Raw genomic sequence first — 12,822 nt, 5'->3', positions numbered from 1 at the left:
ATCAGAAACATGGGAACAGAGAAGAAAGAGGATATAGGAAAAACAGGAAAAATAAAGAGGACTATATATCCCAGGATGGGAAGAAAATGCCATGCGGGGCACAGCAGAAGGACAAGGAAGCTAAGGTTTCTATGTAACTCTTTTAGGTAAATTGATAGTTATGTATTATTCAAAGACGTATCCATGAGTTAAATTACAAGCCTGAAGAGAACAAAGAGAAGGTCTCTTATCCCTCTGGACAGATTCTTTGCATCTTTGGCACATTTTCTATTCAGTCTAAATATTTATGGACACAGCTTTACTTGGACTTGTACCATCTCCTTTAAGGGATGTTAGCAACATGATAAAGAGCCATAGAGGGAGAGAGAGAGGGAGAGAGGGAGAGAAGGAGAGAGAGGGGAGAGAGAGAGAGAGAGAGAGAGAGAGAGAGAGAGAGAGAGAGAAGAATGTTAAATGTAGGATGCATAGTGGATGGGGTGGGTGTGGGTGTGGGGGCCAGGGGTTCTGAGCTCTATATTTTCCACAGAGATGTTTTGATGGAATCTGACCTATGGCAGGAACATATTAGTTATCGTCATAGGATGGGTAATCAGAATGATTCATTTGCTGTTGGCTTTACCTTTGTCTGTGTTGATGTCATGGCATTGCCAGTGATGCCTACCAAGAAGGAAAAGGTTGAAAAGCCCTTCTCCATTTGACTGCCTATCCACTTACCTGTGATCTACACATCCTGTGGTCTGGTCCCTTTTTGCATCTCTGTCCCCATCTCCTCTAACAGTAACCTTCACTAGGTCCTCTGTCCCCACACTGGCTTTTGCCATGACTCAAATACACCAAACTGGTTCTGACACAAGACATCTATTTTTTCCCTCTGCCTGGGAAGAAGTAATCAAGGATAACTGAGGTACATCTTCATTAGTTCTCTGACCAAAAGACATCTCTTGAAGGAGCCTTCCCTGGCTCCTTTTTTTTTTTTTTTTTTTTTTTAAATAAATCCCAACCCCATATCATTGTCTAGATCTTTGCCTTGGTACTTTTTCTCATGACTGCTACTTTGAATATTTTCTTTATTTATATGTCCCATCTCTCCCATTACATAGAAAAATATTTTGATTTTCTTAGTGCTGTATCCCCTAGTATCTTAAAGAGTACCTGACACAGAAGAGGTACCAAAAAATATTTGGTGGATGGGTGAAATCGTTAAATTGATTTAATTCATTGATCCTCCAAGAAGACTCCTCTGTTTTCCCAGGCAGGGGAAGGTGCCCCTCATCTCTGCTTCTATAACCCCTGGATGTATATTCCATGTGATTATATAATGAATTAAAATAAAATGTTCTCATGTCTGGCTCTCCCACTTGTTTGTTAGTAAGTTCCTAAAGCTGACAGCTGATTTTTTCTTTCCCTCCCCAATGTTACACAGCGTTTTGTTCACTGGACTAAAGGAGAAAGGTTTTATACACTACATGCTGATAACTACCAGCCAGAAAAGAAAAGTGGGACAGAAGATGGATTCTTCAGATTTAGCAATGACTTCTCTAGAAGAAGGGGAGATTGTGCTGTCATGAATTAAATTAAAAAAAAAATCAACCAGCAAAATACAGTAAGTATCCATTCAGATTGATATTCCTGGTCAAAAGGGAACATTTTTTAGCTGAGGGACAGCCAACCTCTATTCTGGCTGTGGACTTTATGTGAGAATGAACAAGGATGATAACCTTCCTTTCAGGCCCATTCCCATCTTTATAGTGAAAAGATTAGACCATGGGATGTCTAAAGGTGCCTTTTAACCTTGATGTTCCAGAATTCTACATACCTTGGACAGTGAATATTGCAATTGAGTAAGAAAAATATGTAGAATGCATAACCCTGCCCTCAAGAAAGGCAAACTCGGAAAATTTGGAGTCAAATACACTTGGGTTTGAACTCTGACTCTGAAACTTACAAACCTTGTGAATTTAGGCAATATTAAAATCAGTCTAAACCTCCGTAAAATTAAAACAGCAATTCCTAGCCTACACTCAGTAGACTGTAGGCTTGCTTTGCACTTCTTCATATATCCCACAACTAGTCTTTTAAGTGGAGCTGACTGAAGCACCAGAGGGTTGTTTTGGTTTTTTGTTTTTAAAAGACACCTTCCTAGCATGTCGGGTAACTCAAATGCCACTGCAGCTTCAGCTGACCCCTGCATTAAAGTAGACAGCCTCCGTCACACAACTCAAGTTTTCCAAGTCCCCTTTGGGGCCTCTGAGCAGACTCCATTTGTGTACCCAGGAAGTTTCTTGAGCCATTTCTTTTGCTAGAATTCCATGGTAAACATTCTTACAGATGATTTACCGTCTGTCACAACACTCTGCAGCTCCCTTTCCAAAAGGAATTCCTACAGAATGAGGTCAATCACTTACTAATGATAACTTCCTTTTTTTTTTTTTTCCCCACTCTTTTTGGTCTTGCTTTTAGGATGCTGAGCAACTCCTTTGGCTACATCGATGGGTCTCTTTCAACAGCTGTGGGAGCAAAATGTTCTGGTACTGTATGACAGGAGCCTGGAGGAACTGAGGAGATGAAGCACAGGCTCTGGATCCACTGGGGAAAATGCCAAGTGAGTAGATCCGGTAACTGTGAAGTAGAGTTAATGAGAAGTTCTTAGATATGCTGCTAGAGGATTTGGAAATGGGTAACATGTGAAGGTATTTGTCTTTCCATAGACGTACTTCATTCATCAATGGCCCCATAATGTCAGGAATGATGTTACTTCTTATTATGCTTCATAAATGTTGGAGACCCTTTGAAGAATTGAGCTAAGCACACTGTGCATGGAACTCCTTACTTGGCACACTTCTAGCAGCTCCCTCTCCCAGGCATGTAGGAGGGCAGGCCAAGGGCCTTTGTGTAAACGTCTCCCACTGCTCTCTTCAAGAGGAGCATGAGCGTCTCAGGGAACATCAGAATGTGTGCACAGGCATATGCTCATCCTCATGTGCTCTTGGTGCTGAGTTATGAATAAATTTAATAAATCACTTTATCTTTCATCTCATATAGTTAATGCTTATGTATAATGGGTGCAGAGGTAAGGGTTGAATAGATTGAAATGAAGATTCTTGGCCAACCTAATTTAGGAAACTTCTGTTTCTATCTCTAGCAGATAATAATTTCCCTATGACTTCTGATCAAAATGATGTTTCACAAACAGCAACAGAAGAACTCAGTTTCATTCAGTCAGTCTTCCAGTCAGTCATTCAACAGACTTTTGCAGAGCCCCAAGAGAAACATAGGCTCTGATGCTGTATTACCTGAATTTCAACCCCAGCCTCTTGAGTAAGTTACTTAATGTCTCTGAGCCTCAGTTTTGTAAATTACAAAGTGGAGATAATAACAGAACCTATCTCCTTGTCCAGAATATTGAATCAATGATGTAAAGTAGTGCTTGACATTGAATAGGATCTCAACAGGTATTAGCTATTACTTCTGAGAGTAGCAGTGGTAGCCTAAGAATAGTAGTTGTAAAAACACAAAGGCAGCAGAGAACATGATGTATCGGGGGCATTAGCTTTCTCATATGGTTGGAGGAAAGTGGGTGTGCGTGAGTTTGAATGGGTTTGGATGGGTAGAAGGCAAGAGGAGATTCATAGATGAATTTCAAACCTCCCTAAAGTCCGGAGGAAAGAATACTGGAGAGGAAGTAAGAGGACTAGAATTCAAGCCCAAACTCTGACAGTTACACTTCATGTGATCACGTGTAGGTCACCTCACTTTTCTTGACCTTAGTGTTCTCACATTTATAATGTGGGCTGTGCACTAAATGGGGAATGAGATGAGAACAGTGGTGCCAGGAGGGAAGAGCTGTCAAAGATGGACTCACAAGGTAGGGGTGGCCAGTAGGGAATGCTCTGCAGTACTCGATTGGCTGCTATTTTAGACCATCAGCTCCCAAGAAAGGGACTCTATCTGATTTACTATTATGTTCTTCATACTCAGCACCATGTATAACATGGAGTAAATACTTAATGAGAATTTGTCAAATGATTGCTTGAATGGACAAACAATAAAGAACACAATGTTTTGGAGAAAGTCCCTTTTATTTTTATTTTTTTAGGGTTTTTATTATTTCAGACGACCATTTCATCTCCAGATACTTCAAGTGCCTCTTTGGGGCTGGCTTTGTCCAAAACAAAATCTGTAGGGCTTTTTTCTAAGGAGTTTTCCAAAGATTCTCAGTTTCATGGAGCCATACTGGGGACATATGTTTGGCATTTTATAGATGGAAGGGGGAAAAGGCAAATTCCGGAGTAGCACCAAGCTGAGCCCAAGTGATAAGAGAAATGGCTAGAGAAGGAACATTAAAAGAAACTTTTTGAAAATACTCATGAGTGCATAAATCATCCCATAGCAATGCTGTCCTGATTAGAAACCCAAAATAGAAAAAAAAATCATTTTCTTCTGTGCTAATATTTCATTATAACTGCCAGCTCAAAACCCCTGGGAGCCTGGAGTTTGTGGATCTTTGAGTTGGGAGCTGGAAGGACTGATCTCAGAGCATTACCTTACAGAGAGTTCTCAGGAAAAAAACCCACAGCACTGAGTGTGGGCTTCCGGAACCCTTGTGGAGACCTCTCATTCCAGCACAGGGTTTCAAGGAGGAGACGGGGCTCCCCTAGGGGGCTGGCCAACAAAAGAAACAGTTAAAGCATAAAGTCATACCAGGCATGATGCCAATCCCCAAGTAGCCCTGGGGATCACTGGCTGAGGACCAGACTGTTAGGGGTCTGCCAATTGGTCATTTATGCAGCACCTTCTGTGCCTATGACTGTACTTGGTCAACTGAGACCATAGTCCCTGCCCAATACTCAGTGGCACGGTGAGTAGAAAGAGGAGAGGCTCTATAGATATAAAGCTGTAGGCTCAAGTGTTGGTCCTACTGTTAAATATTGCTTACCCAACCTAAATCTCCAAATTCTTGTTGAAAGAAAGGAAAGAAAGAAAGAAAGAAAGAAAGAAAGAAAGAAAGAAAGAAAGAAAGAAAGAAAGAAAGAAAGAAAAGGAAAGATGGAGGGAGGGAGGAAGGAAGGAAGGAGAAAGGAAAGGAAGGGGAAGGAAAGGGAAAGAGAAAGAAAAAGAAAGGAAAAGAAAAGAAGAGAGAAATGCTGTTGTAAGAACTAAATGAAATCACATATTTAAAGCATGACTCCTTGCACACAACATAACTTTGTAGAATATTAGTGCCCTTCATTACAGTCTGTCACTGTTAACGTAAGGATCTTTTAGAGTGCCCCTGTTACTCAGTGCAGAGGTCCCAAATTTGTGCAAATTCATATAAATTGGCCCTACTGTTGTCCCCAAATGAATATAAATTTAATAAGCACTTAAGGTGTTGGGGATTGCTCACTGTGGTGAGGGTAATGAGGGCTATCTGTTCTTCTTGAGCACATCATGTTCACCTGGCAATGTCTCTAATGACCGTATCCCTTATTGCTTGCAAAAGCCTGTAGTATTTTTCAGTTGAAACTTTCAAAAGTCAGAATCCTAGTGGCCTAGAAGATAGGTTTTGGGTCAGCCAGGACTAAATGAAAACGTCAGTTCTACCAATTACCAGTTGTGTGGTTCTGGTAGTGTTATTTAATCTCAGAGTCAAATTCCTTAGCCATAAATGAAAATATTTATACCTCATGACATTTAAATATTAAATGGCATTGCATGCACAAAATTATGCAACACAGGAGGTATTCATTTGCTTTATTCATTCATTCACTCACTCATTCATTCAACAAAGATGTATCAAGCATTTTCAATGGGTCACATGGTACTCTGGGGACTGATGATACAATTGTGAACTAAATGATGCCTTGCCCTCCTGAGGCTTACTCTAGTAAGGGAGGCAATCAATAAAAAGATAAACAAATGATTTCTCTCAGCTGGAGCGAGCACTGTGGCAAGAAAGCAGAAAAGTAATAGGATGAACAGTGATAAGATGGTGATGCTAGAAATAAACACTAGATCCTTTCCCCTGTTGCTCACATAGTTCTTTTCCTTTTGAATCCCAAAGTCTCCCATCCTCTGACCACAGGCCTCCAGGAAAGATAAACAAGAGGTTATAGTCTGTTGAATGGAGTCATCTGACATCCTTTAAATAAAGTTGTAGACATCAACAGAAGAGTCCGTGGTCAACAGGATGGACAGTTTGGGTGTTGCTTTGGAGACCCGTGGAGACTTGTAGCTATGCTGTCTCCGGGCTTGTCATGGTTGACACTACAGAGGCAATTCTTGGGGAATGACACTTCCCCCAAAGGAGTCAGTCCTCAATAATGCCATTTTTGTTGCAGCAGAACATCAGTGACCTTGTTCTGAGCCGGGTCCAAGCTGAAGGGAAAGAAAGGAACGGCCAGCTGTGAAAAGATCAATTTGTTTCCAATCCACTCTTTCTTACCGTCAGAGCGGCTGGCTCCCCACATTGGCTGGGTCTGTCAGGGACAGATGCCAAGTAGGGCACAGACTTAAGAAACACCCCCTGTTCCCACTGAAGCAGGAGCATTCAGCCTTTTGAGCAGAGTCTGTGGCATTCGCTGTCACCCATCTGTATTGCTTTGGGGAGACACGGGTGGGGGCAGCCAAGAGGGAGGCTTCAAGTCTAATTCAAAACTGTAACTATTCAAATCCTGTTCTTACCTTTGAAAATACCTAGTGTTGGTTGGATGTGAGGGAGCCAGCACTCCCATATACCATAGTTTGGAGTGTAAATTGATATCACCTTTTGAGAAGAGTAATAGGAGAAACCCATGTGACAAGATCTGTGAGAATTGAAAGCTTTGTTGCAGCCAGTCCACTTCTAGGAATTTATCCTTCAAATAAATTCTCAGAAATGCACCAAGATGAAATCACAGGGATGTTTACTGCAGCATTGTTTACACTGTCAAAAGTCTGGACTCAACTGAATGTGATGTTATAGCTAAAAAGAATGAGGCACATGGAGATTTATGTGGAAAGAGGTCCAAAAGGAGTTGTAAGGCAATACGCAATTCAGTATGTATGGTAAAATCCATTTGTTATATATGAAGTTAATCCTTCCATCAGTGTATAATCCTGTTGTACCTCTGCTTATACTTCTGTCTACTCCCACCCCAGTCCTACAATTTGATAATATTCATGTGGTGAAAGGACTCATCTAGGGCACTGTGAGTGTGCGAGATGCTGGGAATGAGTGGAAACCTTCGGTAGATGTAACAGTAATAGGCCTCGCAAGCCTCTGTTAACTCCACTCTGCACCTCTGGGCCAGGGTGACATAGGACCAGTAGCCAGGTGAGTAGAGTGTTGCTTTTATGGTTTTGATTTTTCCTGAGCTCCTTCTGAATGGGCAACTAAGACCACCCAGCATTTTCAGCATTCTCATAATGGCTGACCTATTTCCTTCTTTCAGCAAATAGCCATAGAGAACGAATGTGAAAGGAACCTAAAAGCTCCCTAAAAGAAAGAACAGTTCATATTTGCACAATAAGATTTTCTCCCTTCCAGCTTGAAAATGTGCACTTTCCAGTTGCAAATATGATTAAATTCACAACAAGCACCGAACGATGAAGAAAAAATAATTCTTCCCATCCTGCCACTAATTAGCTGTGGAATTTTGATCGAGTTTCCTGCCCTCACTGGGCTTCAGCTCTCCCTGTGGTCCCTGTGCTATGCCAGGCATGGCTTATACAGAGCACCTGTGCAACTTCTCTCCCACTTCCACTGACAGGCGTGACCAATCAGTCATAGCATTCTCTCCTATAGATGATTCCTCTGAATCCTTCTTGATGTAGAACTCCAAGCAGTCACTAAGGATTAATCCAAGCCAGTATAGAAGATAACACTTCATGGGGTGCCTGGGTGGCTCAGTAGGTTAAAAGTCTGACTCCTGATATCAGCTCAGGTCATGATCTCACAGTTCATCAGGCTCTGCGCTGACAGCGTGGAGCCTGCTTGGGATTCTCTCTCCCTCTCTCTCTACCCCTCCCCTGCCCTCTCTCTCTTTCAAAAATAAAAATAAATAAATAGACATTAAAAAGAAGATAATGCTTCATTGCCTTCTCCAGACTAGATAATCTCTAAACTTTATTCCAGATTTAACATTCTGTTTCCATAATTCAAGGATTCATTTGAATCCAAGCTCATTCATGAAGCCAACCCAGATTGCAGAAACACAAGTTAGTTTTTCCCACTTCTGAATTATAGAATCGGGTCCATATAAGTCAATATGAACTTGACTTCTGGCTGCTTTGCACTGTTATCTTATTACTACCTGTACAATCATGCTGCCTCTCTGGGAAGTCTTAATTTAATTACAGAAATGATATAATTCGTATCACAATGTTCAAACTCCAGTACACTGTACCCACAGAGGTACTCAAGGATTTTCTAAGGGCTCCATTTGGCAGATAGATTTAAGGGAATTTTTAGGTTCTCAAATTTGATTTGTACTCTTTCTCAAGAATCTGAAGATAAGGAGTCTCTTTTCATAAATGCCATTCACTCACTTTACAAAAGGAAGCCATACCTCTCACTCATCTTGAGTTGCCTTGGGGTATAAAAATCTCTAGGAGACCAACAAAAGTACAATTCAAAGTTCTGTTGAATGACTGATGATCTAGTAGCAAATTATGTTTCAAGTCATATGACTTCCAATGCTTTGTTCACAAAACTAAAGGGGGACCTAATTAAAATGTCAGTTGAAAAATTATTAAAAATGCTTTTTGATGATTATTCCTATGGGATTTTTGGCATACAACCTGGTAGAAGGTTATAACACTGCTATAACAAAAGTTCTTCTTTTCTCATCTATTCATTTCTGTGAATGGGTTTCTCAGTGCTTACAACCAAAAAAAAAAAAAAAGACAAGAAAACTTGGAATGGAATTCATATAATACCATCTCTGGTTAGCAATAATGAATATTCCTTAACAGATATATGATCTAATTGAAGAAAATTCATCTTATTCAGAAAGCATCTCCAATAAAACTTTGTTTCCTGTCATAAATATTTATCAAAATCTTATTTTTTTAAATTTTTTAATTAATTATATTATTGAGAGAAAGAGTGAGAGAGAGAGATGAGCAGAGGAGGGGCTGAGAGAGGGAGAGAGATAATCTTAAGCAGGCACCCACCCCACTGCCAGACACAGCCTGATGTGGGGCTCGAACTCACAAACCATGAGACATGACCTGAGTCAAAATCAGGAGTCAGATGCTTAATCAACTGAGCCACTCAGGTGCTCCTATCAAAATTTCATTAAGTGTATAGTGGAGTTGTCAACTTAGTACTTCTAATAATTGTTACAATAATTCACTCCAGAAGAAATTGTCTTGTGCTAGAAACTTACACTTACCGAACATTAAAGAAATTTTAATATCAATTTATGTACATGTTTTGTTTTAGAGGAATAGGATAACACGATCAAGGGAAGACTTTTAAATATAAGAATATACCGCATTATGATAAACTGTGGAGGAAATTGAATGGAAATACACATTTAAGGAGAAAAGGGAACTATGTAAGTTTTCAGCTATTAAGAAAGATCTTATTCATATATTTCTTAATGGATAAATGATATCAAATCACAACAGAACTTTGGTTTTATCAAATCTATTTAAAAGAGTTTTATTTTTAAATGATATGTATTTAACATACTTGAAGTTCTGTCCTTTGCAACTATTTAAACGTACCATAAAAGCATTTGTCAACTTGAAAGGTACATGGTTTTCCAAGATTATTTTAGAGGGTAAAAAGCAAATTATTGAAAACTACTGTGTTTTGCCACAGTAAATTCTCTTCAATAATTATATTAGGGCAGATCAAATGGTAGGTGTTCAAAAGGACACTATTTACTGATAAACTGATCTGTATAAAAGAGGTAAAGATGACACATTTCTAAGTATAAATGTTTCCTGTCAAGTTAGGCTGAGATTGGAGTGAATCTGGGCCTCTTTTTCAACCCCAGTCTAGTGTTCCTACCCGTGAACCTATGCTACCCTTTGTAACTGGGTGCCCTATCTTGCCTTAGGAAATGGAAAGATTTTTAAACCCTGGTTTTTTGCTGAGAGGTTAAAAAAAAATCTCTTTAATTACAGAATATAACGCTGGTGCCTTGGAATCAATGCCTTATCTGGAGAACACAAGCAAAACAATAAATATTTTAAAATCATTTTGTAGGATGCCCTTTCCTTCTTTGGTGAATTCCAGATGTTCTCCTTTCTGGGAAGACTGTTGAACTGGGGTGAAGGCAAGTTAAGGAGATGACAGGAGGGGAAAAAATGCATGTTGTGTATCTACTGTTGCTTCAGTTTTAAGCAGGTTTATTTATCCATTGAATCATTCAGTAAGCCTTACCTAGACACTCACTCTGCACCAACTTCTGGGTTAGGATCTGGAACTTCCAAGGCTAAGAAGATTCAGAAACTGTGAAGAACTCAGAGTTTACTAAAGGAAAGATAAACTCATGGGAAATAATTAAGATACTCTGTAGTAAGCATTATATTAGAAGAACCATGAAGACTCTAGGGATCAGAGAAGGGTGGATAGAGTGATCCTACAAAAGGTGATGATATTTGATCAAGTTTTAAGTAGGTGAAAAGTTAAGAGCAGTTCCAGCAGGAGGTACAGCACATACTTTGACATGAAAAGAAAGCTTAGCCCAGCACTGGATCTCTCAATTCCATTTAAAAAAAAAAAAAAAAAAAAAAAGAGAAGGGCTCTGAATCCATGGCCTTTAGTGCATCCAGTAAATGCTTTACCCTAATAGGAGGAGGGAATGTACCAAGAAGATAGCTACTCATTTGTTTTATCAGTGTTTATCAGGTACTTCCACCCTTACAGATGGTTCTACACACTTTTTTTGTTTTACAGTAAATTTGTCAAGTGGGAACTATGATTCTCACCTTATAATGTATACACTGAGTCACAGGTGGGCTCAGTAACTTGCCCAAGGTGACACCACAGTAAGAATTTGACTGTTTGCAAACCCAGGCAGCCTGGCTTACATGCACTATGTTACTATTCTGGACTGTGAGAAGAAAGCATATCAAACCAGTGAGGAGAGCCCCTCTAGAGATGATTTTGGCCTACCTTTGGCTCCTTTGCAAGTGAGAGGTTTCTACAAATATGTGCTCACAGGCCATGTCTAGAGATGAGTGGAACATGGGCAGTATGTCCTGCTGAGGCCAAGGTGACAAAGGAGTCTTATCATTGCTATTGCCTCTATTCCTGAGCTGAAACTTCCAGGTTCAAATGGTCGTCATCCTCTTCTTCTCCTAGTCTCACTTCGGTAAACAGCATCAGCATCCACTGGGCACCCTCCTTCAGGATGCTGCTTCTCTCTATTTAATTACCCACATCTGCTCAGTCACCAAACTCTGTCAAGCTTGTCTTTAATGTAACTAAAACCTGCCACTTTACTCCATCCCCACAGCTCCAACCCTGGCCCAAACCACCATCATCTCTTGCTTAAATGACTATGACAGCCCCTCAGTGGTCTCGCTGACTCCCATTTTCCTTCTTCCTAACTTCACTTCAAACTTCAACCAGGATGATATTTCTAAGGCATGAATCTATCCTTGTCACTGCCTTATTGATGTCCCAGAATGGCCTTCCATCACCTAGCTGGTGGAGAGATCGAAATCCTTCACATGGCTTTCAAGGCCTGTGTGAGAACCTACCAACCTTGCTCTTCTCACAAGCCCACCCCCTGTGCTCCCTCTGCCACCCCACCAGCATTTCTAGAATGCAGGATGCCTTGTTTCTCAGCTCTACATTCTGAACGGGCAGATCCCTCTGTCTCTCTCCAACTCCCTTCCTTCTTCCCTCTCCTCTGTAACTCTAAATCATGTCTGAGACTCTGTTCAGGTGTAAACCTCTCTTGCAAGCTTCTCCCACCTCCACCCATGTAGATCTTCTGCTCACTCTATCACGGCACTCATCACATTGTATTACAATTGTCACTTTACTTGTCTCCTCCCTGGGCTCTAAGCCTTTTCAGGGTAAGCCCTGTGGTTCATCTAAATTCCTCACTGCCCAGAGCAATGCTAAATATAGAGCAAGTGATAAATATATATGTATTAAATAAATATTCTCATATCATCTTCACCTTGTAATGGACACTATATGTTCTCATAATAGATAGTGTGTTTGCAAACCGAGTGATCAAAGAAGTTAAATGAGCTTGAACTTTGTCATTAATTCATTAGGGCCACCCCCAGCCTTCCTCTCCCGGGGATAGTAAAGATGGTTTCATCATCTCCGTGAGACCATGTTCCCTTAGCAGGAGAACCAACTCATCCAGTTAATTGAAAACAGAGGCTAACAAATGCTTTCTCTACAATTTTAAAAGTCTGAGCAGACTTTCTGACTGTGGATGAGAACATAATGGATTTTTCACACCTGCTTTTCCAAAAACAGAAAAGCTCTGCAAAAGAAGAGCTCTTGTAACATTTCCTTTTTGGGGGGAAATTTTCCAGTTCTGTGGGCCCTAGACTACTGAGTGGAAACCACCTCCTCACTTTTGCCTCCTTCCCAACACACACACACACACACACACACACACACACAGAGAGAGAGAGAGAGAGAGAGAGAGAGAGAGAGAGAGAGAGAGAAGCAAGTTTTTAAAGACTTCCTTTAATCAGGGATTGACCCAAGGAAAGGTTGTGTTTCATAAGCTCTTTCAAGGGAAAGGCACATTGGGGCTTGCCAAAGGTCAAGAAAGAAGTTCTGAAAAAGGGTAGGACACAGGGTGGCCCACATGCCCTAGCTCTTTCCATGCGGTGACACATAACTATTTGGGAGGAGTTTTGAAAATCTGA

At 40.5% G+C, this 12,822-nt stretch overlaps 1 protein-coding gene across 1 annotated transcript in view; it reads left to right on the top strand.

Annotated features, from left to right (window-relative positions):
• Window positions 1–1,456: 1,456 nt before the first annotated feature.
• TNC (tenascin C) overlaps window positions 1,457–12,822 on the top strand; it is a 122,492-nt gene continuing 111,126 nt past the window's right edge. The window contains exons 1-2 of the mRNA XM_045043153.1: window positions 1,457–1,603; window positions 2,461–2,602. The gene's annotated coding sequence lies outside the window, so the exon portion shown is untranslated. The remainder of the gene's footprint in view (window positions 1,604–2,460; window positions 2,603–12,822) is intronic.

Source organism: Felis catus, chromosome D4, assembly GCF_018350175.1.
Source record: "Felis catus isolate Fca126 chromosome D4, F.catus_Fca126_mat1.0, whole genome shotgun sequence".
In the NCBI taxonomy this organism is placed as follows: domain Eukaryota; kingdom Metazoa; phylum Chordata; class Mammalia; order Carnivora; family Felidae; genus Felis; species Felis catus.
This window is presented reverse-complemented; position numbering and strand designations above follow the sequence as displayed.